Source organism: Antedon mediterranea, chromosome 2 (genome assembly GCF_964355755.1).
Source record: "Antedon mediterranea chromosome 2, ecAntMedi1.1, whole genome shotgun sequence".
Taxonomy (NCBI): Eukaryota; Metazoa; Echinodermata; class Crinoidea; order Comatulida; family Antedonidae; genus Antedon; species Antedon mediterranea.
In genome coordinates, this window is record NC_092671.1 from 1,518,571 (window position 1) to 1,546,190 (window position 27,620).

At 31.2% G+C, this 27,620-nt stretch overlaps 1 long non-coding RNA gene across 1 annotated transcript; it reads left to right on the top strand.

Annotated features, from left to right (window-relative positions):
* Positions 1-26,795, top strand: LOC140040010 (uncharacterized). The gene is made up of 3 exons (XR_011842683.1): positions 1-109; positions 4,323-4,417; positions 26,121-26,795. It is a non-coding gene; the product is annotated as an uncharacterized lncRNA (long non-coding RNA).
* The last annotated feature ends 825 nt before the right edge of the window (positions 26,796-27,620 follow it).

Sequence of the window (27,620 nt, forward strand, 5' to 3'; positions counted from 1 at the left end):
GAAGTAATGTTATAGAGTACTAAAGTGACAGTTTAAAACAGCAGAGAATAAAACAGCTAAACTTTGATCATTTTGTACATTAATTATTGTTGATATCATTTGACATTATGTAAGAGTAGACATCATGCACGTAGTAGTCCTATGTAAGACATTATAGTAGGCCTATGTAAGACATTATAGTAGGCCTATGTAAGACATTATAGTAGGCCTATGTAAGACATTATAGTAGGCCTATGTAAGACATTATAGTAGGCCTATGTAAGACATTATAGTAGGCCTATGTAAGACATAGCTTGCAAGTGGTAGCTTGGTGATTAACTTGTTTTATTCCAGGGTATTGATCAGAGATATGACTCAATATTAGGATTTACATACAGTAATCTCAAGTTGTGACTTTAAAAATAAGACATATTGATCTTGCATAGACATTAGTAAGTTCAATTGTTGTGTTGTAACCTTGGTAACCTAATCTGGGCTCTGATTGGTTAAAAGTTACAATTAGTAATCCTTAAAGTTAACTGCAGTATCTTGGTTCAAATAATCAATTAAAATAATAAATAATTTACTTCATTGCTTTAAATGTCAATTCAACAACAATACATTGTCACTTGCTATCCTAGTTTTAACAGGGAAATTTGTCTTCACATTACATCATGAAATGATATATTTATTTAAAAAACCTTTCATTTCCTTCTTTATGGAAATGTTTTATTTATGTATCAGGTGTCCAGTTCATCAGGGATTATGTTCATATTCAGCATCCTCACAAACAGAAATGAAAATATATTTAAGCTACTTTTAGATAAGGAAGTTTGTAATGGCCTCTCAAGGCAAAATCAATCCACACCAGAGGAAGTATTTTGAAAAACTCAAGTATCAATTGCTATAATATTCAGCATTTGGTATTGATTCATTGTAATTGGTGTAACATTCAGTGTACCTGGATCTGCTTGTACCAAGTACTACTATTCATTCTTCCTACCAAATAATTACATCCTGCTGTTCCTATACATTTGAGTTCTACTGTAGCTAGTCAGGACATTACACAATATAAATTGAATGTTGAAGAATATCACTTTCAAATGCAAAGCCTAGAAAGCATTTTCATACCATTTCATTTATTTGTCTCAAGGTACAAAACAATAAAATTTACAGGCATCAAAACGAAAGGAACATGAGACAGGGAACCCGAAAAGTAAACAAAACCATAATAATTATTACATAATCGATAAGTAGAGGTAGGGAATAATGAATGACCCACAATGCTTAGTGTGTAATTGTAAGTCATTTTAATTAGTGTTTGATAGTTTGTATTTATTTGAACTGTACCTAACCTACCTTTATACCAAACAGCATATTTTCCTTTTCACAATTTAATCACTGATTTTCAACCTAATCTTAATTGTCGTTTATCAGAATGAGAAGTAATTTGTCGTAAAATGAACACTTGAAATAATCCTACCCCATTAGGTGTTTAAAATCGACCTAAACAAAATCATATCTCCTTCCAATATTCGTTTAATTTACTCTCTTGATAATCTATCATCTGTAGATGATGCTTCTTCTTATCTTGCTATACTCATTAGCAAATTGCTTTAATTAAACATGCTCACTTCTAAGTGGAGCATGTCGAATGACAGCAATCAACTTGAGTACAACATTCCAAATTTTAATTACTTATAATCACTTTTGACACTAACTATTAATAATGAAAGGCTGCCCATCAAGTAATTACTTTACTAGGCTCAGAGTATCTGACAAAAAAGTAGCTTAGCTAAGTAATAAAGTATGTACCTTTAGTGGGTCATGGGGAGATTCCTGTACCCAATGATAATTACCTTACTAGACTAGTATCTGACAAAATAGCAGCTTAACTCAACATCTTAAAAGTCGTGGTAAGTCATGTCTCGGGTCCATTCTATAGTCGCCGTACAGATAGGCTGCCACAACAGTACTTCTATGAATGGATGGCTAGTTGGTGACAAGAACGCTAGTTGATCATACCCAGTGCTAGTACCGTTTTGATTTTACGATCATTCGAGAAACCACCTCACAACATTTAGGAAATTTGTTCTTAACATTTTTGCAAATGCTTATATTTCTGAATTTAATGATGCCTCTATCCTAAACCACTATGCTTGCTGTATGTACCTCACAAGTAAACAAAATGCCCAAACATACAAGTCAGAATTGGAACAGTGTGCAAGTGCTACAAGTTTCAATTTTTAATTGGAACACTGCTCCAAAAAGAAAACGATTTATGTAATATTCCATAATGGATGCATTTATTAGTAGTTATTGTTAAATACAGCTATTCTAATTTCTTCTTGTCTAATAATTAATCAAAAGAAGAATAATTCTGCTGAACGGAAATTACTCATTTGCATGCAGTTTTATTAGAAAGCTGTGGATAACAACTCATACATTATTTATGATATTAATACCTTTATTATTCTATCGACGTTGTCATATTCTTTCTTTTCTCTTCTTATTTTCATTATAAAATGTCTCAATGTTTTATTCATCATTTCATAATCTTTATTTTATTATAATTCCTCTCTATATTTTTTCAATATTTTTTTTCCTTGTGAAATATTTTTATTTTTTCTCAATTCTCATTACTTTGTAATTGTGTTACCATAGTAAATAAGAGACTATTGTGAACCCTTTATGTTGTTGCAGCCATTTAGTTGTTATATTACAATATATTATATAAACACAGTGCAAACTTACATGCATTCAAATAATGCCTGAAATTTAATAGTTAATTGTTGTACTGTCAATTCACCTGAACACTCTAACTTCCCTAAAATAGGGAGCTGCGGAATTGTGACAATACTTGGAGCCTACACATTGTTATGTTGTTGGTTGTCATCTGGACTTAGAAACAACTAAGACTGTGTTTAAGAATACAGTGAGGAAGCACTGCGACTGCGATCGAAAAAATTAATTTACATGACGTAACTTGTTCCTAGGTCTTTGGTCGTAGCCAATCAAAAGAGGGCTGCAAAGTGTGTGTGAGCCAATGGCACTACCTTACTATCCTGGAAACATCAAAGGAGGGGTGGGAAGTGCGTGTGAGCCAATGGCACTACCTTCTTACTATCCTGGAAACATCAAAGGAGAGGTGGGAAGTGCGTGTGAGCCAATTGCACTACCATCTTACTATCCTGGAAACATCAAAGGAGGGGTGGGAAGTGTGTGTGAGCCAATGGCACTACCATCTTACTATCCTGGAAACATCAAAGGAGGGGTGGGAAGTGCGTGCGAGACCCAATAACGCCACCTTTGCAATATCCTTGGGACACACCCAGCATATAATACATTATTAAATTTTTTATTTGGTTCGCTTTTTATCAATACGATGACAGCGTTTATCATGACAAAAAGTAAAAATGATTGAACGCGTTGAATGTAGGTTAGAAACATCACGCCACACATTCTATGATTGGGTTCAAGATACCTTATTACACTCCTATATTAATAATTCATCTCTTCTCTTTTTATGCTTACCATTTCATTGAATGCACGTTTCGCATGCTGTCTATCTATTTACCAACCAGAGATTTATTTATTTATTTCAACAATATTTTACAAGGGTGGTCCATCCAGCCGAAGCTGGTCATTAGGGACCCTAAAAAAATACATCATGACGAGACATAAACATGAAACAATAACAATTAAATTTAAATAAGCGAACCACTGTATTACCTTTGTTTAAATATACTTTATGAGAACAAAGTTACAATATTACAGATCTTCTCAGTCAAAGCCCTATGTAATAAAATAGTCATGGGGAAGATTTTGTGTATTATCTTTGAGATATGAAGTAAAGAGGGCTTTTTGATGAGGATGACACCTTCTGGCCCTTCCTCTCTCCTTATACAACTATATACAACACCTCCTCTCTGCATGGAGGTTTACCTCCATGCTCTCTCCTTATACAACCTATTCTTCTTAATGAGAATGCCTGACACCCTCTGTCCCTCCTCTTTCCATGGAGGTTTACCTCCATGCTCTCTCCTTATACAACCTATTTTCCACATTTTCAACATAGGCCTGTTGAATCTGCTCATACTTGAAACAAAATAACAAGAGATAGATAAATTAGTAAAACTACTAAATTACTAAAACCAAATGGGACTTGACAATGACAGCCATGTAACTAATTTGTGCTTATTTGTCTGTAGTAGTGTAAGTTAGGTTTGATATTTGTGAATTAATTTTCTGTCATTAAAAACCATCATCGGTAGACCTGTATAATCCTGTCTGGGCGCCTTGTAATACAAATTTTAATATATATTTCTTCTTTTCCTTTTAAGATATGGAAATAAAGATGAATAGTCAATGATGTGTGTCAGATTAATTATAAAAGCTAATCCCAAGCTTACTGACCAAACTGCTTCTTCCAGTATTGGTAAGTAAAGTCAATGAGCCAAATGTGTATTTTTATTTTTAATTATGAAATTTAGGTGTTTTCCTTTCCTCGTTTTTTTTGTGGTTGATGACTTACATGACACAGATGATCAAGGGATAGTGTTTTCCAAAAGTTGGCAGTATTATTTCTGGCTGTTTTACTTTATTGTTAATATATTATTTGTGTATCTCCATTGAGATCCAACCCACATCATTATCATCACTTTTTCTGTAATTTGCCTTTGGACTTAAGTGGGCTTAAATGACACAGAGTTTGATCTTTTAAATGACACAGAGTTTGATCTTGCCTGTCCACACTACCATTTTAGTCATTTTTATTAATTGTATTGATGATGATGATGATAATGATAAAAAATGATTTTCCTTGCACCAACCATGTATACTAAGTACCGTATATTTCGGTGTATAAGTCGCACTTTTGACACGCAAATTTGACCTCTAAATTAAGGGTGCGTCTTATACACCGAACATAAATGCCTCACCACACAGATTGTACATAGGCCTAGGCCTAGTAGGCTATCGTCACCTCGTTTGCTAGGCCTGAGTAGGCTTAGCTACAGTAACTAACTAACGTAACGGCAACCTGCTTCTGCCTAGTTTTCAAGTCATTTTAGCATGATGTTATACTAAATATGATGAAAAGATTTGTTCATTATGGCGCTTCGATAAAATTTCATTTGTAAACGTTTACGTAATTGGAATAGTATTTATTTATACAGTAGTTATACGCACGATCGCCGTACCCCAAGCGCAAGCCCTTTTTTTGGTGTGGTGGCCACATGGTGTACGGTATTCGACTAGTATATTCTCCAGGTGATTATAGCATGGACCTAGCGTACAAACTTCTCAGATACATAGATACTAATCGAATACGATTTTCCGTGAAAACGTGCGCCCTCTCGAAATGATCGAGCGAGGCTAGCGCCCACACACGTGCGTGTTTACACACACGGTCATGCACTCGATGTTGCGGCGAAACTCATGAATAACAAGTTAGAAAGAACTTGTTGAGGCTGGGCGCGGCCGAGCCTAGGTAAGAAAAAACCTAAATAAAGGACGCCGTTGTAGATATTACAAAATATATTATTACAATGATATTGATTACAATTTAAAAAAAACATTGTTTTGATGAAATATAGGGTGCGTCTTATACATCGACGATATAAAAAATACCGATATTTTACTCTCAGTTAGGGGGTGCGTCTTATACACAGGTGCGACGTATACACCGAAATATACGGTATATATTTAAAATTCAATATTTATACCTGAATTCAGTTTCTAATAGTATTAACTTTTGCCATGGAGATGGTGGCCTAGAGATTATAATGCCATTATCACTAATTAGTTAAAAAGCTTATTATACTATACTGTTTTTGATGATCTGTATACATTAATATTCTGGACAGAAATATTGCTGCATGAGCCTGTATCGCATCATTGCAAAACCTGAGTATAATTTGTGCAAAAGCATGATCTTACCAATTTATATTTCTTTCGGCAAAGCTAAAAGATAAAAATAGCTGAAGGGAAAAAAAGCTTTAATCTTAAAACAACATGAAGTAATGATTTCACTAATGTTAATTACATCGGGAAAGTAAATGTTACTGTCGTCGGCAGGCTCACTTCACTATCAATTGTCAATTGCAGCTACTTCAACCACGGCGGCGGCTAATTCATCCATTCTTCAACCTTGACTTTTATACATCTGAAGTACTCACATGATTGTTGATATTCTTTCTTAAAGAATACAATAACAAATTAAATTTATAATCTTCAATAGTTAATTATTCCATGGACAAATGTTCATTTGTCTTTGATTGTGCACCTAATTGTTGTCTTTCTGTTATTGTTGTTTCAAGTGGCTATCTTAACATTCACATATTACAAACTAATTGCAATGGTCATCTGCTTCATTTGCATCTTCAAATTGATGTAATATATTTGTCAATTTCATGACTCATTTTAGCCATTCACCTCACTTTAATTAGTGTCTATTGTCTAGCAAGAATTAATTATCTGACTTCAACTTTGTTAAATTTATTTCAAAAACATTCAGATAAGTATTAATAGGAGCAGTAGTAGCCACAACAAAAAAAGTGGTGCGGTTTTCTTTAAGAAAAGGGAACAATCTCTGTTTAAGCCACTGGGTTGTTAAAGGCCTCTTTCAAAAAGTGAAATAAACCGTACTGGTGGCTACAGCCCTGAATAGTAGTCAAAACAAGTATAAGGGTTGAGAATGTCTCAATGTCTTTTGTTGATATTCGCCATGCAAACCTTTAAACAATGATGCAGTAATAATGTAGTATTTTATTTTAAACATTTATTAAATAATAAAGTATGATACAAGCCTTTACTTCTGTAAATTTAGAAGTAAACAGTTTATTGCTACTTTGCTATTAAATTAAAAGGTATTATACCGAACATAAATTAAATTCTCTCTCTAAATCAATAATAGTTTAATACAAACCACTTTCTCTTCCCCACTTTTCTTTTCCCCCACTTTTCCTTTCCTGCTTTTTTTGCTTTTTCTTTTTCTCCTTTCCTCGCTTTTTCCTCTCCCTTATATAAAAAACCTTACATTAGATGTTTGTAAAATGAGAATCAGTTAAGTCTAAGTACAGTAATGGAAAATACTGTGACGTAGCTTGTTGTGACGTATTACGTTATTTAAAGAATCTGGAAATACTCTGGCATTAACCTTTGTCTCCCCTGACAATTGAGATAGTACACATCTTACTAAGAAGTCAACTACAAACAAGGCTTTGTTTACTAACAACAAAAATGTATTTCTTGAGAATTTCTTTCAAATTTTGCTTACTTCATTGTATTATTTATGATATTCTCTACACAAGTAAAATAAAAGAAAAGTAGCTAAAGGAAACTTTTTGTTTTAATAATTAAAAAAGTAATGGGTGTTTGTGGGTGGGGGAATGACATGTTACAGTTTGGCATAACCTACAGTAGGTTTGACAAGCTGGAAAATTCATGGACACTACTACTGGAAAAGAAACCCATTAATAACTTAGCGTACATGCCTGATTTGTAAAAAAAAAAGTAAAATATTTAGTGCCAATAATTTGTTGCAATGGTAATTATTAATTTACTGTACCCAGCGTGTATATTTTATATCTCATGATATTAACTTAATATTTAAATAACTTTCAAATTAAATACAATTTACAATTGCCAAAAGTAATTATTATTTGCATTTTCTCTTCCCTTCTCTGTCTTTCAATCTTTCTCTTCCCATTAATTTACATGAGGATCCTATACACCAGAGGGTGACTTTTAAATAATTACCGTACCATGCATTTAACAATAGTACACATTAGTCCTCAAGGTAACCTCAATATGGTTTGACAGTTGTATTACAGAAGAAGCTTTACAAATATATTCATAAGCCTCTATAGTAGCAGTTCCTTCAGTAGCTTATACTACTGTATTTACTATCTACTAAATATGTTATTTATTGAAATATTTTAGCATTATACCCTGCCTGGATATTTATTACTTCTCTTTAATTTATTGAACAATTTGCTCTTTGTAGCCTGACGTCTCCCACTCTTTCACATCTTGACTCTGTACACCTACCTATTCATTTCAATGTATCCCTTGCTATTCACTGGTATTCTTGATTTATTAGTACATTTAGTAGAAAAGAAAAAATCTGTTTTGCACAATCAGCTCTTTGTATGCTGATGTTTCCTGCTTCGTTTCATTTATGTACCATGTTGAAATTATTCTACTGCAGTTACTGCAGTAACTACATTTTTTGTTACTTTTTAACCTTGTTTATGCAAGTGTTTAGCAAATTGTTTTCTGGGAATTATTATCATACACACTGTTTATTGCAGTGACTGCCTCATAAACTTCTACATTGAAACAACATTATATTATTGCAGTAAAAATGTAAAGTTACTGCGGTAACTGCAGTACATATGTTTTGACATAGCCTATGATCATATCTTATGGCATGAGAAGAATGATGATGCTAACAATCTCAATTGTCATTGACAGAAATGATGACAAGAACATTAATTAAAAATGGTGAGGATGGTAGAAATGGTGACAATGTCAATTATGGTGACACTGACAATGATGGTCACAATGACAATGATGGTCACAATGACAATGATTGTCACAATGACAATGATGGTCACAATGACAATGATGGTCACAATGACAATGATGGTCACAATGACAATGATGGTCACAATGACAATGATGGTCACAGTGACAATGATGGTCACAGTGACAATGATGGTCACACTGACAATGATGGTCACAGTGACAATGATGGTCACAGTGACAATGATGGTCACACTGACAATGATGGTCACACTGACAATGATGGTCACACTGACAATGTCCACTACATAATGTATAAATTGCCCTAATTTTATTCAGTATGTTGCTGTAATGCTTAATCTCACTCTTAAGTTTCATGAACATTATTTAGTTCTCTAGGGCTGTCATACTAAATAAAAATACCAAAGTAAACACTGTATGTGCAGGCGATGTCTTTAAATCTGCCCATTGCATACTTAACTATATTTAATGTAGTGATACGTTTTACCTGGGGTACTAACTGCTGAGCTAATAGTAGATGGGCTTTAGGCAAACAGCTGCACTTGAATAGAACCTCCACTGGAAGCATGTCTTCTGACAGAAATAGGTTATGCCTAATATAATAGTGTCAGATATAAAGAATATTGAAAATGTTTACTGCATCTCTCATCTCTCTCCATGGTTCATGCATTTATTTTTCCAGTGAGGATTTAAAGGAGTTACTATGGATTAAAACTAATAAATAATATAGCCCCAGGGTTGAGGAGGGAGAGATGTATTTCTGATACACATCTGTTCAAAAAATTCAGCCTAATATATATTTAAACAAATCAAATACATTGTGGGAGGGTGGTAGAAGTATATATTTTACCATTTGTAGACAAGTTGTATTATGACATCTGTGGTTAAGCAGTTTCTTTTAAATTTGCAGTTGACATGTTTTGACATTTTGTGGTTATGTTTACATTTGCAGGTATATATTTATACATTTGTGGTAATTTTTACATTTATGGAGAATGTTTTGGCTACATGGGGATGTATAGGGAGAGGGGCTTATTAGTACATGCATGGAGGTCCTGCATGGTACATACTCTTCATCCCAACCTCTGTAATCCGTCACTGACTGTAACATTATTTCTAACATGTAGTAATCTCATACATACAAGTGTGAATATAAGAAATCAAAGAGCACCGTAAGAACTTAGGAGGATTTATTTTGCGTGTCTAAGTAATGATTTTGACATTTAATATTACACATAAATTATCTTATCAAGTGACTAGTATTGTAACAGATTGAACGGTCATTGCCGTGACAATAACTTACGATGAGAGCTTTTTACATTTTCCACACATTTTACTACATCATTTCATATGACCGTCTTCACAAAACATTCAACAATGTATGCATGAATATCTATGAATATATTTACCTTGTGGTGGAATTCATTATACGAAAAAAATCAATAATTTGGTTTGATGTCTACCGTATATACGAAGTAGGGAATTAAATACTCACGAAAAGTTCAGAATCACTCTTCTGTGGAGTTAAATGTGCTCTCGCGTTGATGTATGACCTACCTTTGGCTGACTTTTATACGGCTTTCAAATAGTACACGACCAATAGTAGTACGTACTTTATTATTAATGATCCTAGCATGTAGTGTTGGTTAAACATAATTAGCAGCTTAGGGAATCATTTGAATCGCTAACCTATGGGTTGAACAAAAGGTTATTTTCTTGATGCGCCTTTAATGACCAATTTGATTTCTATTTTCGAAATTATTAATGTCCATTTAAAAAACATTTGTAATTCTTATGTTTAATAAAAGCAGAATGCTTTTTGATGATCTATAAATATGGTATTATTTTTGTAATTTCAAGGGTTATTATAATAAATCCATTTAGATTTATTCAGTTTGAATCATGAAAGTTTATTCTCTACTTTAATTTTTATTTATTTTTTTATTTTAATCATATTTAATGAGGGTCATCCATCCAGCAGAACAGATACAATACACAAAATACAACAAAAACAGAAAAGTAATATTAATCATTCATATTTATCATTTCAATATTGCATAATACATACAATTCAATTTTGTTTACTGTTGATTTGAATGCCTTATTGATTGATCACTTTATTTCAGAATAAAAATTTCATAACGAACGGAAAATCCCAATAAAACAGAATTTTTTTCAGATTTAGTGTAGAAATTCGAAGATCGTACCAGATAGTTCGTAGTACACCTAGCAAGATCATTTTCACTATTCAAAACTCTTATTCTAAAAGCATAGGCACATTTGCGGATGCTCATAAAAAGAGGGAATTCTTTTTGTGGCAAACATGTTACTAGAATCATCTAAATTGTTACATAAAATATGTCTATAGGTAAGTCACTTCTTTATGTATTTATGTACAAAGGAACTCTTGAATCAATACTGAAAAAAACCCCACTCTAAATCTGATCAGTTAAAACGACAGCATTGCAGGTGCTAATGTAAAATATCGGATCCATGCAACTTAACGCATTCAGTCGATACCGTCAAGCAATTCCACCAGACTTTATTAGAACCGTTGACCGTCAAAAATCCATTTCTAGTAGCGAGATTTAATATCGACGGCCAATCGGTGTTATGTACAAAGTGGCCTGTGGTGATGCAATCTTGAATGAAATTCACCGACTGTTAATGACTCAAAAAACAACAGAAGCCATTCCACAGAACAAAGAGAAATAGTGCATGAATATTCATGAATAGCTCATGAATATTCATGTTAATTAACACTACATACGAAATGAGGATTGTTTAATCACTTTGGCATAATTTAAGTTTTTATTAGATTAATTATTCATACTCAATATTTGGTCCAATCCATTTTGTGAGTTAGGAATATTCATAATAGTAAAGTAAAGTATATAGGTTTGTGCTACACCATGTGAATCAAAGTCACTCACAGTAGATGATGTGCTACACCATGTGAATCAAAGTCACTCACAGTAGATGATGTCTTGAAGTTTCTGTGGTACTATTGTATAACTGGGGGAACTGTGGCACAGTAGGTAAAGCATTGCACTCCAAATCTAAAAGGGGTGAGTGTGGGTTCAAGTTCTGATCCTGTCGCTGTAGAGTTGAGTCCTTGATTTTTATTACTGCCTCCTAGTTGAAGTACAACAACCGCAAAGTACAGACCTCCTCAACTATTTCATCTTCTTTAGGAATTACATATACTTCAAACTTGTTTTTCTTTGCCATACACCCTTTGTAAAATGTTTAACTGTAAATAGTGATAATGATAAAGCTATGGTGCTGTACCAACATTTGCAGTGAGGACGCTTCCTTCTCCTTTTTCCTTTATGATTTTATTCTTCCCTTCTCACTCTCCCTTCCCAACATCCTGTATTTTCCTTTACATAGTTTAATTCACAATCATATCCTCATGTAATGTTTAATAAATGTTACAATATAAAGTTGCTAGACTGGAGGGTTGGTTTTGAAATGGGTATTCAGTAGAACCTATTACCCTCTGCTTTTCTTGTCATTTTTTGGTTATCTTGGACATTTTACAGATCATTTTTGTGTGTGAACCGCTTAGAAACATTGTATTAGGACTAAGACTACCATTCTTATTAATATTATTATTTACTGTAGTTTCCGTTTATCTTTGAAATGACTTCTAGTTGATCATTTCTTAATCAGTTATATTATGAAGCAATAACATCTACTCATGTCAAAATTGATGAAAATGAATAATTCAGTAAACGTAATTATCATATCAAGGTCAGAGTTTGCTTTTTCAGACTTAATCTAAATTTATAATCAACTACTCAACTATTAATTGGAATAATATTAATTGTCTTTTATTTAGAACCTTGATTTGCTTTTCTATTGTACCTACCAGACACTATAGTTATCAATTTATTTATTATGAAAACATTACAATCAATATTGGCTGGTTTAACAGAGGGCCTGTTTCTGCTGCATAGAAAATAACCGGTTAAAATCGGTGTGAATAAATTAAAATCAGTGTGAATAAATTAACTCCATTTTCTTGGCAGCAGAAACAGGACACATTTGTGGTAACCGGTTAAAAGGCAGCGCAAAATAACCGGTTAAAAACACCAATTTAAATCGGTGTTAGAACGCCGTTTAACCGGTTATCGCTGAGCAATTCTTAGCTGCAACACGAAATAACGGTTATTTGATTGACAGTTGTGACCCCGGGTCAGATACCGTCGCATACGATGTGTGTTTTCCTCGTGGTTTTGACAGTCGAACGAAGAAGTGAACATGTATGTGGATGAATGAAATCACAAGATATGTTATTCAGTTGTGGGGGGAGAGAAAGTACGGGGAAGGATGGCAGGGAATAGAAAAGAATCACAGATAATAAATAAGAGCATTTTTGCGAAAGTAAAAGAGGAGTTTGGGGTGGAGTTCCGGGGACTACCCAAGCTAAACAATTTGAGGCGTTAGTACACGCTCGCGAAGGGTATGGATGGTCCCCTATATAAACACCAAAACGGAAACAAAAGGAACTCAGAATGTTGCAAATACCTACCAAACGATAGTAGATAATGGTTAATTAATTATGAAAACCCAAATTTTATAGCAAAAATCATCCGAATTTATGTTATAAACGATGAATTTAGCAACAAAAACTTAATCCAAACGAGCGTATTTATGGCATGCCCTTAGTGCCTTTAATAGGAGAACAATGAACATTCTTACTTTGATCGTTTTACATAATAATTTTTTAGAAAAACATCACATCGACCGAAAACAAAGGTAATTAGAGCCTTTGATAATATATTAAATATGATTTTATTAAGCATAGAAATGTGTTATTATTTATGTTAGTACATAAATATACGAAATAATGTTCAATACTCATTATTTTATTAAAGGCACTATATGCGTGCGATATTCTATGACTTGGATACTCTCGTTTGATTTAAGTTTTTGTGGCTAAACTAATCGTTTTTAACATAAATTCGGACGATTTTTGCTATAAAAGTTGGGTTTTCATAATTAATTAACAATTATCTACTCTCGTTTGGTAAGTATTGCAACATTCTGAGTCTCGTTTTTGTTTCCGTTTGGTGTTTTGTAGGACCGCGCTCGCGAAAGACAACAGTCGTTCACGTGGGAAGGGCCGTATGTCATCGCCTTTGTTGAGGATAAAAATTATCCTAGTTTAGGCGATCGGGCGCTGCACGACCCTCCCCATCATGTTATTGAAGGCGCCATGAGAATTAATTTTATTAGCGATGTAAGTAGGCTTTTGCTCGACGACCACCCATAGATTTAACCGGTTATTTCGGAGCACAAATTGAGCAGAAACGCGGTCTTGTTATTGTTATCTATTTTTAATCTATTTTAAAATAACCGGTTAAATTGCGTTATGCAGCAGAAACAGACCCAGAGAAGATTTGATGATAACCGATGAAAATGCTTTAATATCTATCCACTCTAATTTCATTCTTGACTTTTATAGACAATACAATAAAAATATAAAAGTAATTTGTATGAGTTAATAGTTTCTTTGTTATATTTACCATGGAAACAGCGAGGATTACATCTTTAGTGTATTGATTGCCATCGTATTTTTATATAGAATCTTCTCAGACAAAACAAAATATACATTCATAAAGTTAAAGTAGCACGCATCTCTTTTTACAATACTTTGTTATATTTGAATATTAATCAATGTGCTCAAAAGTATATAGAATAAAACTGGTAATTCTCCACATGCTAAATTATAGAATAATAAAATGGAGCTGGATACATCTTTTGTTGTTGTAAAGATGATAAAACTAAGAGTATAGGCCTACTGGACAAAATTGTCTACAAAAATAAAGTAGAACGTATATTTTTTAATCATAGTTTTGTTATTAAAAATACTGAATGATAAAAGTAATTTTGATACAATCATCAGGTTGTTGTTGTCTTTGTTCTTTATGCAAATTGTAGGATATCAATTTTATTGTACAATATGTAACAAGTAATATATTTTATTGGTCTTTCTTAACTACATATGTTTTGGTGATAGTCTTAGTAATGAGGCATTTGGTGCTAAGGGGTTATTAGTTGTGTTTTTATATTACAAAATTAGCCTCATAGTTTTAGCTTCAAATGTTTTTATTGTTTTATAGTAGTTCATATAAAATCTGTTAATTACAATAACAATATGTAGTAATTCTCAGATAATATCATGTTTTTTTTGTATCATGTCAATGTAATTTAATAGGCCAGAGTATAGTTGAAATAGTTAAAATCAATTTTTGTGGAAACTACTACTAGAGCATTTGATAAATAATACAGAATTTGATATTATTTGTTAAATGTTTGCATGGTGAATTAATACAACAAATAAGTTTTGCGATAGTCAGAAGTCAAGTGTGTTCAACCTCGCTTTTTACAAAAAAAGCTTGTATGACTAGCCCTAATGTAAAACATCTAATTTTATTCTTGCTTTAATATAGTCCCATGGGCCTACATTTTTTAGCTATGCCAATTACTGTAAATTTGCATAATGCAATTTTAGCAAACTAATTACTGTATTCACTGTGATGATTGTAATGTATGATCACTCATCAGCTTTGTGATTACCCTAATATATTTTATTAGATAAAATAAGTATAAATTGTGAAATAGTAAAATATTTTAGAATGATATGTTGACATGTACTGAAATTGAATGGGTAAAAGTTTTATAAATATTTAAATAACTTGTTTTGTTTTTACAGCGGCAACATTGTCAAGCTGATTTGTAGGAATGGTTCAATGTTTTCTAAAGGTTACTGAACGCTAGAAATTTTGTTTGTGATAAAGCCCTCATTTTGCTACATTTAGCGCTCAAACACATAATACAAACAATTTGTAATAATACCACACGTCGACGATGTGCTGAACTTAAGTACATTGTATTTGAGTTTTAACTTATTTACAATTCCCCAATGACTATTTGCGCAAATAAATGACTGTATATTGTTTGCAAAGAGCATTGATTATTAGAGAGCAAATAAATGGAAATAAAGAAAGAAAGCTTCTTTTAGATAACTTAAGCAAATTAAGACATTTTAAGTGTTTTGTATACTCTACATTTAGAGCATATTTTTGCTGTTGATTATGTTACATATCTTTCTTTTTCTGGATTTTCATTCAATCTATTAATAGTTTATACATTTTCTCCCTTGAACTGAAAGCCAATTAACACTTACATTATAAATAAAATGAGAAAGTTCTGTCTACACTATCAAACTATTTGACAAAAAATGTGATGTGGCCAAATAATGATATTGATATGACCAAATATAGTAGTGATATGACATCACCATGTCCACATCACATTTTCCTAAGAAGCAAGAGATTAATTTAATCATGGAGAAATATTAAAATTATTGATGAAGGTGAGAATATCTGGATTATATATATTTTAGTTAAAACTACTGTCTATTCTTAAATAACACTTTTTGCAGTTATAGATAAATTAGTTGATTGACTTGCTTGGTTTGTCGTCTTCTAGATTCATCAAACCAGCTTATATTATCCACAATTTTATGTAGCGGTACATCACAAAGGTTTTAGTCAAAATTAAAGTATATAAAAAGTAACTACCAGTTCTTGTATCAGACTGTACATATTTTAAGTATGTACTGATATAAGAGATTATTGCAGTTATCGTGTTAATGCAATTTTCTGCTCATATTATGTATAGGAATAAATACATTTTGAAATTCAAAGAAAAGATGATATCTCAGTATCTCATGGATAATATATATTGTAAAGGTGTATATTAAATATTGTATTAATAAAATTCTTTCGAAAAGCAGTGGAAAATGAAAAATTAAAAATTCATCTAAACATTTTCTATTACTGTTTAGTAGGGAGGGAAGGAGGTCTGCCAGTTATGATATAAAAATGTGCACCCCATTAATGCCCATCTCATTATCTACACCAGACATATTGTGTCTGTCGCATTCACCACTGTGACAGAAAAATACAACATCGATGTCTCATGTAGTTTAATATCTAAATGATTTAATGTTGAATGTTGATGACTGAAAAATACAACATCGTTGTCTCATGTAGTTTTAAGACCTGAATGGTTTAATGTTGATGACAGAAAAATACAACATCGTTGTCTCATGTAGTTTTAAGACCTGAATGGTTTAATGTTGATGACGGAAAAATACAACATCGTTGTCTCATGTAGTTTTAAGATCTGAATAGTTTAATGTTGATGACGGAAAAATACAACATCGTTGTCTCATGTAGTTTTAAGATCTGAATGGTTTAATGTTGATGACGGAAAAATACAACATCGATGTCTTATGTAGTTTAAGATCTAAATGATTTAATGTTGATAACATTATGGGACATGCTAGCTGTGTGGTGGATTAGGATTCCATTAGGGTGCGTTGTTTTACCGGTGTACCTAAGTACGTAAGTGTCTATAAAAGATCCTTACAAGTTAAAATATAATAGCAGTATCCAGGATGGACACAGCATAAATAATGAAGCTATAAATCTGACATCATCTTAATTGTCTTTCAACATCTAGTTTGTGGCAGAATTATTTATTTCTAGTACCTTGTAGTAAACTCTGCAGCTATTATTATTTATAAGAACAAGAAGTAGTTTTCTTTTCAAATTCTTTTCTTTCTTTTTTTTGTATATTGTGTTTGATTATTTTGTAATATCACAAACTTGTGTAAAACAATCAATGTTGATTGAATGAGTTGTACTGTGCATCAGCCTCGTAAATAAATAAAGTTTATATATAATAAGAGTTAGACTAAATATCCGACTATATCTCCTCAGTCAATGAATAAAACACAGTCATTATTTGTTTTATAACAAACCTAGTGTGCAGGAGTAAAATGTTTTAAAATCGACTGCCGCTTCAATCTAATAAAATGATGCGGCCTTTAAAAAAAAGCTGTTTTTTAAAATTTTGTTGCAGTGCACAACACTGGTTACAGTTTTCGATCATGCTACAGATTATCCTGTATTATTCACAGAAAGAGAGTCCTGGAAATGGTTATGATTTATGAAACTTAAATAACATATAATTCAGCTACCGAATATTTATAGCTTAAGAAATGTGTACAGAATAAAAATTAATTTTTAGACTTGAAATATCCAATAGTAGGACCATAGAGATATTCACTATAATATCTCTATGGTAGGACAAAAGCTAACAAATGCAAACAGAATTTATAAATTCCAAAATTTTAAGCGGATTATTTTTACTTGGATGAAAGTAAAATACATAATCCACTGACAACTGATAGGATTCAGTATTTAAATATAATAATTTCATCATAAGAAATGACATGACATATTTAATGTAAATATAATGAAGTATTTCATTTGAATTTATTTTGACTATTGTTTACATATAAAGTGATAATATTAACTACTAACATTACAAATAAATATTACCGGTACTTATTCTAGAAGGCTGCTTTTCCAGGATATGCCAAAAAGCTTAGTAGCTAATTTCCATTGGTTTTTTTTATAATATAAAATAAATAAAGTGTATTAAAATGTACTAACTAGTTCTACTATAATAAAAGTAATAACCTATTAAAAAGATAATAAAAACTAAAAACTACTTATTTAAAAATTGTTTGCAGATCGCATTGAAGTTTAAGTTATACCCACATTGTAAACGAGTAAAATATTCATTGGGTGAGTTTTTGGAAACATTAATCTGAAATGCATTTGATGATTTTGATTGTTCATTATCCCAAAGCGTCTTCTATTTACATTTCTTATTGAGTTTTTACGGTTGCATGCTAAGCTAGATTATAAAGTCAAAATAATCAATCAATTTTAATTATAATTCAATGTGACTTATATTGTTATATTTCTTTAATCAGTAGTGAGTCACAATCGATTGTGATGAGATTTACGTTAGAGAAATAACCATTTAGGAATTAGATTGCAATAACTGTACTTATGTTGATGTTTTTATAATCCTCCCAAATGTATTTCACATTTAATTTTTGCATTTATCTTGATTCTTTTGTGATATATTAATGCATTTTCTTTACAGTAACTTATTGTATATTAATTGTGGGATTCTATTACTAATACCATATATTATACAAGATCATTTCTAGGTATTGTTTTAATATTTTATTTTGATTATTCAAAAAGTCCCCCAAAGGTTTTGGTAGTTAACGCTACTAATATTGATAATTAATATTAAACCTGCTAAAGAAAAGAATATTTCTCCTATTTTATTAATCCAGTTCGGATGCATTTTGTATACCATAAAGAATCGTTCACTTATATTATTTATTTTTGTTACTTTTACCGTAATTTATTTTAATTTTGTGTTTTTAAATGTATCATTTTACCTGATACACTAGCCTTATGACATCTAGCAATGTTTTAACAAAACTGTGCCCAAATATGGTAGGGATATGCTTAAATATGGTAGTGATATGACATCATCATCATGTCCATATATGGGCACATCACATTTTGTTGTCACATAAAGTTTGATAGTGTAGACAGAGCTTTAAACATCCTGTAGTACCGTGTCTTCTAACAGCAATCTTCATCCCATATGTGATACTGATAAAAAAATACATTCTTGAAGTCAGATATGAACCCAACCTCTGGGATTGGTAAGCAAGGATATCAACCACTACAATGCAACCACACTATCTGAAAATATTAACAAAAGAAACATTTGTAGTTCAAAGGCGTTTTTGCCTGCATTCATATTTTCCTTAACAGCAGCATAATCAATATGTAACATTAAACACCAAAACAACATAATCAACATGTAACATTACAAACACAATAGCATAATCAATAAGTAACATTAAACACCACAATAGCATAATCAACATGTAACATTACAAACACAATAGCATAATCAATAAGTAACATTAAACACCACAACAACATAATCAACATGTAACATTACAAACACAATAGCATAATCAATAAGTAACATTAAACACCACAATAGCATAATTAATTAATAAATTAAAATAGCATATGTAGTTTAAAACTTCATTTCATTTTAATATTGCCTCTCATAAACTGTGTTACCCTAGCATTGTTGTTTTTTTGTAATAATTTGCATTTAATTTTAATCATCATACATACAACAAAATAATATATTATTAAACTCTTTCATAAAATTAAATATTTTAAAATTTGTTTCTCTTTCTTTTCTTTTTTCTATAAATTTTCTGTTTTATTGCCTTTTATGAACTTTCCTGGCAATTAAAACACAAAATTTCTTATCGCATAAAATAAAATCGTGTTGTAAAATTTAAATATATATGGTTGACATCAATTTGTTTCCCAACTGGTCTTTGTTATTCTACATATCATCTGTTCTTTGTTATCATTTTATTAAAATTAATAGCATTATTGTCGTCGTAACAATTCACAACTTTTCTTTGTGTGAAAAAAGCTTTTCTGCTGTACAAGTGTGGATATATGAATTGCACGCAAGTTGCTTACACAGTGCCTAATAAAAGACAATCCACAGTAACAACTCCCTTGCTTGCAATCATTTTAGTTAATTAACTATTGTACAGCTGTTTATATAATTTACTTCACTTTTTATATTATTTTTATTCTAATTAATCAATATTATAACCTGTGTGTGGCCTTAATATATTTATTAATTTTTTTTACTCAATAAATCATTTGTGTCAATATTTATAATTTTAGTAAATTATTGTTTGCAACATTTTTTACATAAGCTTTTCGCTGATCCTGACATGACATGACATGACATGACATGACATGACATGGATAAAGGGGTAGGGTACAGTATTTGATGGGAGGACATTTTTTGTTTTGCTTCTTTCTTCAGTGAACCCCACTCTACTCCGCTTCCACCCAACTTTCAAAATTGTATTGAAACCATATGTACATTGTTTGATTTTGCTATTGCTTATAAAACAACTTTTTTTTCTCTTTAAAATCTCACTTAATTTACAGTATTTTTTCTCGATACAAAAGACACAACATTTGTATTATTAACCATTTGGTTTCTTGAAAAACAATGATGTACTGTAGAGAACCTTTATTATACTTCCTTAGGCTAAATTACATTCCTCTGTAAAATATTAACAAAAACTTTATTGTACTTTTCAACAGCTAAATGAGTACACATTTTCTGACCACAGACCACTTAAAGCACTTAAAAACTCAGCCATAACATTTACTGTGAATTTAGACCACAGTCAGCTGTTAACGTTACCACTCCCACAAACCACATAAATGGTCAACTCCCAAAAAGTCTGGGAGAGAGAGGAATCTTATAAGGTGATCCACCAGGGTGGAAGAAAGCAGTCACCGAATATGGCTGCATCAATTTACGAAAACTCTAGACTTCTACTAAAAAATTAATCATTGCTAGTAATTGACTTAATTTAAACTGCACTGTATTAAAAAGATTAACAGACCTGATAACAGTCATTATTATCATCATCATCATCATCTTTATCTTTACCATCATAGGCTATACACAAAATGTGTGTACACATCATCATTATCATCTTTATCTTTACCATCATAGACTATACACATCATCATTATCATCTTTATCTTTACCATCATAGACTATATACATCATCATTATCATCTTTATCTTTACCATCATAGACTATACACATCATCATTATCATCTTTATCTTTACCATCATAGGCTATACACATCATCATTATCATCTTTATCTTTACCATCGACAGTAGCTTGATTTCTAGTCGAAAATAGAATGGTTGGATTTCATGTTCAATGTGATATATGTCGCGTTGTCCATTCAAGCATGACGATAAAACATGTGTGTTTTCTTATTACCCATGATTCATTGCAGTTGCTTCTTCAAATAAAAAACATCTAATTGACACGATGTGTGCATTTAATGTAAACGCATGAACAAGTAATCAAAGAAGTTGCATGCTTCAATGACCTCATTATGTATACATGACTGATTCACTAATGACACGCTTTTGAAGTGTTCGAGATAGATTTCGTATCTGTCACCTAATTTTGACACGTCTAATTTTTGCTTTGTACGTTGTACTTTGACAGGTTGCGGAAAGAAAACAAAAGATTTTGGAATGTCGTCAGTTTTACGTGGATGGCGAGGTGTCGGGATGATAAAGAACATAGTAACATCTTCTGGTGTTGATGATGGCTAATTAGTGTGATGATGCAATTTAAGCATCTTTGAGAGATGGTATGAAAAGCCACAAAAGATTCTTTGTTCTGTTATCACTTGGTAATTTGTGATACACAATTGTATTAAAAAAAAATCATGATAAAATTATTTTGGAAAAATTATAATAAATATGATCATTCATTCATTCAATCTTATTTCGGAATCTCTGGTCCATAGAATTACACTGATAATGATTTTTGTTATAACAAATGATGAACAAAGATGTCTTACAAATTAATTATCATAATATGAGGATGTCATTAGCATAACCTTTAAGAATTACTTAATGAATCTGGAATAAACACAAACTTATGACTAGATTTTGCCATCACTAGATTCTTTCTTCAATCTTGTTCTCTATTATAATATTGGGAAGCTACTTCTTTGGATGTCAGTATATTTAACAATTTAAATATATAAAGCCTGTTACCACTGCGGACCACATTAGAAATATGTTTTTACATTCTTAATACACTTTTTTTTTAACATAAATAAAATGATGAAATAATTTTACAATACTGCTAAAATAATAATAAGTGCCGCCAGTGCATTAATAAAGATATAATAATATTAAAGAAACATATGGGGATATTGCTGTCACAGTACTTTTAATATTATTCCTCCAACAAAAGAACATTGTTGAAAACAAAAGAATTAAAAATATATAATTCTTGTTAATCTAGATATCTCTATGGAACTTAATTTGCTACTCAATGGCAAGGTTGCCCTAGGCTTGTTGCCACGTTGTACATCAAAGAGCCGTACCGAATTTCATTCTTAATTATGGATTTTTCACTCAAGTGTGTTTCTGTTGTCAAAATAATGAAATCCTTGTGATGTGATGTGATGTGATGAATTTTATCTTATTTTTATATCTTTTCTGTTCTCAAATTTAGTTAATCAGAGCACAGAATTATTATTTTTAGAAATATAATAATTTTATCAACTGCATTTATGGGATACTATACTAGTGGAATTGTACATATTATCGTCTCTTTAACTTCAGTAACTTGAGTTTATTTCTCAGCAACTAGAATAAAGGCTCTATGTTTTAAACTTATTAACACCTGGACAAATTATTATCATTTTAAAACCATTAAAGGTATAATGATTGACAATCAAGGGTACATATTCTAAATACATAACATTTATACTTATTAAACAGATTACTAACTTTTACACATTTCCTCTCGGACAAACATTTGACAGCCCTCTGTACAAGAATATAATAAATCAATAATAAAGCATTTATTATAGCTGTACAATAGAAAAAGATCGCCTGTTAATAATGCTTAAAAACAAAAAAATATACATAAAAATTGACTAAACGTGTAAAATTAATAATAAACCTTTTATGGACAAATGTTGTAAGGTTGGCAGCTTGTGACAGACCTCTGTAAGATTATAATAAATCAATTATAAAGCATACATCATAGCTATAGACAATAGAAAAAGATGCATAAAAAGAAAAAGTATACTAAATATCATCTAATTGTGTAATAATAATCCATGTTGAGGAAAAATGTTATAAAGGTTGGCAGCATGTGGTAGACCTTACTTATTGAGAATTCTTAAAATTTATATCTTTCGATCAATTATTACGCTACTGTGGAATTTCCCTAAGCTATACTCATTTGACACGGCTCACAAACAATCCATTTAGTAAATCTTGCTCTCATTGTACGAGCATTTTCTTGCGTTGCTATGGAAGTCTAGATGTTAGAAATAGTAGTATTCATCCTCAGGCTTTGCTCGCATACTTGGCTTGTGTCCAAAAGGTCATAGTTCAACTGAGTCTGTCTAGAAATGTGCGGATGTTCATTATTCATGATTATTACATTCGCAACTGGCATTTTCTTTCATGATAATTTCTAGTACATTGATTTCAAAGGTTAGTTGCATTGCATGTGTAACTTTTATCTTCAAATCTTATCATCTGATTAAAACAATATTTTGATGGTTAAGCAAAATACTTAATCTCTAATTACTTTACCATTCAAATTTTAGAAAATAAAAGAAATTTATGAATATAAATTATGATGATATTCATATTTCGTGACAACAAATTTATATTAGTCAAGATTTCCGATAAATAATTAATTAAAATTAATTATTATTAATTGATGGGATCACTGCATAATAATTTATCATTTATAGATATTGAAAATGACACTATTGATAAGTATATCAAAGTAAGTAAATCCTCTTTTTCTGCTTTCATTGTAATACTTTTCATAATTACAGTACAACCCTTTTTATGACACCTATTTAGGAGACAACCCAAGTAAAAGGACATCTTGTCATGAAACGAATGAGGGGCAATATATGTTTTAACACTATTGCCAATCCCATTTAGAGAACATTTCTATTAGTGGAAACTTAGTTGGGTCCTGATGGTGTCTTTGTCCCTTTAATGCGGGTTCTAAAGTATTCCACATTTACTGTTATATTTATTATTATTTATATGCAAATAATTATCTCATGAATATCATTACCAACATCTGTTGCAAGGTGATCTCGTCCTTCAGTTTGAACATTAAGCTCTTGATCCTCTATCAAGATGCTATAAATTTTGTTTATTAATGTGAAATCGTGTCATTCATTGTGTGCAATTTGATTTATCTATTCTATGATTTTGTAAGAGTTATTATATATATTATTACAATAGATTTTATAATGGAGGAATAATATCTTGAGTTGAGTTTTAATATATCTGGAACTTTTATGCCAATATATATATTAATTAAAGCACATATAAAATAATTGTATAATAGTATTATTAGTATGATTTTCAAAATTGCAATACTAGTTGGCCTAATCATTATATACTACCAAGCCTATAACCAGGATTTTTAAATGAAGGTTTTTCTTCCTCTAAAATTCACTTTTCCTACTACTGTATGGTTAAAAATTATAATTTAATTATAGGTATGATCTGATTTTCTTTTTTTAACATTCAATGCTGTTTGATTGACCACTAAAATATAAGCAAACCAATCCATCAATTCATGTTTTCCTCAATTATAAAATATTAAAAGAAACCAAATGCAGCTAATTATTAGTGACCGTGAGAATTTTGTTTTAATTGCAAAGTAATTAAGCTTCATCTCTGTCATTGGTAAGGATTTAGCTACCAGGATTTCTGTTATCATTTTGCCACTAATGGATCCTAGGATATTTGTGTTGTACAAATTGCATTTTTTCATTAAATAACAGGCACATTTAAATGTAGTTATTCCAAATGATATATTCACAGATGGGGAATGTCATATCACAACATTATAACGGCTATAGTGACAAACGTTAATGTTTTTCTAAATCATAGGGTGATGTTTGCACTGTTTGCACTGGAGCACGTAATTTTAAAGAACAGCAAAGAATACTCCTGATTGACAAACAAATAAACATAAAACAATTTGTTAAATAAAATATGTTGTGTTTTGCTATTATCGTTATGTCAAACAATAAAATCAATGAATAAGGAATTACAGAATTTCAATTTCAATATTTTTTTTTCCAAGAAATAAATGAATAGGTATCGTTGTTTGGAAACCTTGTGGCATTAAATTAGTAGTACTAGTAGCCACAAAAAAGGCATTGAACATTCCAAGAGAGGACAGTAGTAATATACAACTGACATTATGTTTATAACAACAAACACATCAATGACAAATGAGAACTCAATCTGCTTAATTACACAAGAGTTCATTATGTGATTTGAATTCTTTAGTTCTTGTTTAGAACCTTGATACATCTTGTATCCCTCTTTCACATCGTGGGACTGTGGAGGTCTTTTGTAAGGGCTCAGTCCTAATCGTGATTTGTTGAAACTCTGGACACAAAAGGGAAAAGTAAGCGGACCGTGAGAAAGTCAATTACAGCTTTATATTATACTTGAGATTAGTGTTGTGGATAATGAAGGTATTATGACAGGTGTATTGTCTACATCAATAGGCCTGCGTATATCTTATTCATAGTGTATCAATGTAAATCAATGTTAGATTAACAGTAGTTAAGTTGTATCTTGGTGCTCCACCTTTGATTCAGGTGTCATGGGTTCAAATCCTGTGTATTCACAACAAAACATCTCCATTGCAATAGATTTGTTCAAGGGCATATCCAGCCTTGAAGATGAATGATGGAGACATGAATAATGACAGGGGCCACCATAAACGTGCATTTGAAATGAAACAACCTTAGTGTTGACATTCACTCGTCTACAACACTACAATCGTTTAAAGATAAACTGTTAAAACTTGATACGGTCTATGCGGTCTATGTATAAATATTGTTAATATTAAAATAAGCGATTATTATATTTAGTGTTAGGCATCAGAAACAGGCTCATTATCTAATATTGGTCATTATTATCATCACTCTTTATTTTATTTATCATCCTCAATAGACTTCTTGTCTCATGTTCTCCTTTGTATTGGACATTGGACCATTGATTTGGCATGTGTAGACCACTGGACATTGGACCATAATTTGGTATGTGTAGACCACTGGACATTGGATCATTGGGCATGTGTAGACCACTGGACATTGGATCATTGGGTGTGTGTAGACCACTGGACATTGGATCAATGGGCATGTGTAGACCAATGGACCTTATTGACAATTTAATATACGGTTTTTTTATTAATCCAACTACAAATTCTGGAGAAAAAATGATCATTCTGTGCATATTAACAGGTTGGATCTAATACCCTTCACATTGCTTAGAAAATCTCCAAAACCATGCATGCACACCAAAACAAATAGTTGAGGTTAACAATATGAATAAATCTTAACATTAAACAGACAGAAAGAGCAAAATATACTAGGAAAACTATTATCACCAGGATAGCAATAAAGTAGTTTAAAATCTTCCTTCTGCAATTTTGTTTTTTTTATACCCATGTATGGATGCATGCAAAAGAACAATTTGTATAACAAACAAACGTACAAACTCTCCCAATATAGATTATTATAATATGCTTATTTATACATTTGTGTAATTAATGATTATTTATAAATCAAGGAAGTAATCGTAATTATTATATAGTTGTATTATCATTTGATTTATCTCTTTATTGCTTTATAGGTTGTTGATGTATTTATGAATCTGAACTTCCTTAATGCTCTTGAAAGAGAATTTTCGGTAAAGTTGTGAGTACAATTTATTGCGAAGGAATTAAATGGAAACCATAAAATGTTTGATTTAGTTGTCTAATAAATCATGACGACTATAATTTAATGGTGCAAAATTATTGTTAGAAAAGAATTTCAAATAAAATCGTGAACAATTATTATTATATTTATTATATATTATTTTATATTATTATAAAACTATTATGATAATAATATGTAAACATTTTTAATATTGTTTAAAGGATTACATAACAAACAAATATTAGTAAAGTTAAGTTTGCATTTTGCCATGTGTTAATAATGTTATGAGAACATCTCAACAGTTTGGCTTTTAAGTTTCAATCGTCTTCTCTGTAACTGCACTCAGTACATGGATGGTATAAAAAAACTGATTAAAGATGACCTGGTTCCTCCTTCGCTATCATAGGATCAGGTGAATATATCATGCATGTCTAGAACATTCAAATTAGAATCAATAATATACTGCGAAAAGATATGTAATTGATAGCGTTGCCTATTAACAAACGTACTATGGTGAGACAAAGTAAACTGCACAATCTGCTCGCTAATATTGATGACAGAAATTCAGTCGTTGATGTGTGGCATTCATTTTACAATTCACTTATTCATAAATCATACCTAAGGATGAACACATGAAGTTTGAGATAGCTTTAAGATGAAAACTAAAAGTATTTTAATATTTTTAGACTTTTTTTTTCACTTTTTAGACATTTAGAAATAAATAAAAATGTATTTATTCATTTTTGTTTCG